A 2,884-nucleotide genomic window follows, 5' to 3' on the forward strand; every position below is an offset into this window, starting at 1 on the left:
TCTTTCAAAAGTAAATTAAATTAATTTTATACTAGATTTAATTTTGCCGAATCAATTTTGTCAAATACATTTGAATTATTTTTCTTTTCAAGTTACATCATCACACATAAGAATTTTCATATTTTTTATTTTTAATTCTTTGAGAATGTCATATAAAATTGCGAATAACAAGTGAATATTACTTTTCTTAAAATCAATTAATGACTATGATAGACCTTAATTCTTAATAATGATGCAGTACAAAGGCATAATAAAAAATATTTTACTTAAAACATTTCTTATGCATAACTCTTAAAAGTATCACGTAAAGTAGATGATTAAAAATAATTTTTTTTTAATGATTTTAATTTTGATGTACTGTGAGTATAAAATAGTTTTACACATGCATCCAGTTACATAATGTTACATCAGCAAAAAATAACTACTTTTTATATTTAACTGCATGAATGGTCATAAAAAAATAGATGTAATTATACGACTATATAAAACATTTTACACAGCATCAAAATTAAACCCTTTTTTAATTAACCCATTTGCCAACAAAGGTTTTATTTTAGCTTTTATTAATACTCATAACATAAAAAGTCATAATAAAATTCATCTAGATCTATGTTAACAAATTTTTACTACAATAAAATTGATACACACATAAAGTAAACAATTAATAAATATAATTTTTCAAATAAGCTTAATTGTTGACAAAAACTTATTTTAGTTTTTACTAATACTCATAACTTCAAAAATAATAATGAAATTGACCTTAGTTATGTTGATTGTTAGAAACAAGAGAGTAGACTGGAGAAAGAATTTGTGTATTATTGAGTGTATTTAAGTTGTCTACTCAAGTTGTCTTGAATGATACAATATAAAAGGGTATTTATAGGTATTAAGAGAATCGTAATAATAAAGACGTAATCTCCTATAATAAATATTCAGATATACTAAATAATACTAATTGATCCTAATTATATTTTAATATCCCCCTTAGACTCAAGTGACAACTTGAGTTTGAAACTTATTTAAAACAACGAAATAAAGAGAAAAAAACTGCATAAACTGATAAAATGGGTGCAGACGGAACTGCCGCTTGTCTGAAGGAAGCGCAGACGGAACTGCCGCTAATCTGAAGGAAGCACAGACAGAACTGCCGCTAGTCTGAAGGAAGCGCAGACGGAACTGCTGCTTGCTTGAAGAAAGCGCAGACGGAACTGCCGCTTGCCTGAAGAAAGCGCAGACGGAACTGCTGCTTGCCTGAAGAAAGCGCAGACGGAACTGCTGCTTGCCTGAAGAAAGCGCAGACGGAACTGCCACTTGTCTGAAGGAAGCGCAGACGAAACTGCCGGAAAGAAATGCAGACGGAACTGCCACAAGGAAACATAGACGAAACGTAGACGAAACTACCACGAGAAAATGTAGACGGAACTGCCACGAGAGAACATAAACGGAACTGCCGAAAGAGAGCGAAAACTATATGATTTCTCCATGAGAATAGGTAAGCAGTGGATGACAATGGTGTTTGATCATTCGACACGAAAAAACACAAGACAGAGAAAATAGGCTAGTCAGTGAGGTGAAAAAACATCAAAAGAGTGACAAAAGGGAAATGAGAATGGCATAGAAAAAAAATGCAAAAACTATGGTGATTTCACCACAAGGAAAACAATCTATCCTCTTCAAGGAGAATACCATGGCTCTGATACCATGTTAGAAATAAGAGACTAGACTGGAAAAAGAATTTGTGTATTATTGAGTGTATTTAAGTTGTCTACTCAAGTTGTCTTGAATGATACAATATAAAAGGGTATTTATAGGTATTAAGAGAATCATAACAATAAAGACGTAATCTCCTATAATAAATATTCAGATATACTAAATAATACTAATTGATCCTAATTATATTCTAACATTGATAATTTGTTACCATTATAACTATATAAATTATATATAGACCTATATAATACAACATAATTTTTCATAAACATAATATAATTATGATTTTTAAGAAGATTGTATTCATTATTAATTATATATTCTAGAATAACTGAAAATTAATAAATAATTATTATGAAACTTATTCTATCTTACTAAATTATTTGTTCAAATAATGTTTCATTTAATATGTCTGCAATGATTTCATTAAAAAAGGAGTACGTATTTCCAAATATTACCCGCAATGGGTGTTTAATGAGAAGTTGAGAACCCATAAAATTTTTTAGGGACAAAAATTGGGATAGAAGTACTAGCTCTATATATAGAGACCTATCGAACATCTATAGGAATTAATTTATACATCTAAGTCATTTAATCAATTAAGTTCAACTAAATAATTTTAACTTAATTCATTTTTACGCGTTTATATATAATTATATTTTTTATGTAATTTTTTTTTTAATTTTCTCAGCGTTTTTTATATTTCTTTCTCCTCTGCGTTATCTTCCTTCTCTTCGTTTTTTGTGTTCTCTTCGTTTAAGATCAGTGCTCTTTTATGTGATTTGAATATTTGGATCAAATCTTTTAAAATGAATCAAGTGGATGAAATTTGGTTTGAACCTCGTTAATGTAGTTCGTTAGTATTTGATGCTCCTATAGTTGAATAATTTTGTTTTTGTTTGTAAAAATTGGTGCTCATGGTTGGATATTTGAATTTGAATGTAATGTAAGATTTTTGAACCTTTTTTTCGTTGAATCTGTTTCTGCTTCTAATTTCGGTGTATTTTGGATTTAATTCAGTGTAAAACTAAGAAATTTATGTGTTATTGTACATTTTTATTCTGATAAGTTTTATATAATTCAAAATTCTTCATTTTTCTCCTCTTCATCTTCTGCTGTTTCTTCTTCTTTATTCGTTTTCAAAGACAATAAATGATGTAAGTTCACACTTTGA

This window comes from Arachis ipaensis, chromosome B05 (assembly GCF_000816755.2).
Source record: "Arachis ipaensis cultivar K30076 chromosome B05, Araip1.1, whole genome shotgun sequence".
NCBI lineage: Eukaryota > Viridiplantae > Streptophyta > Magnoliopsida > Fabales > Fabaceae > Arachis > Arachis ipaensis.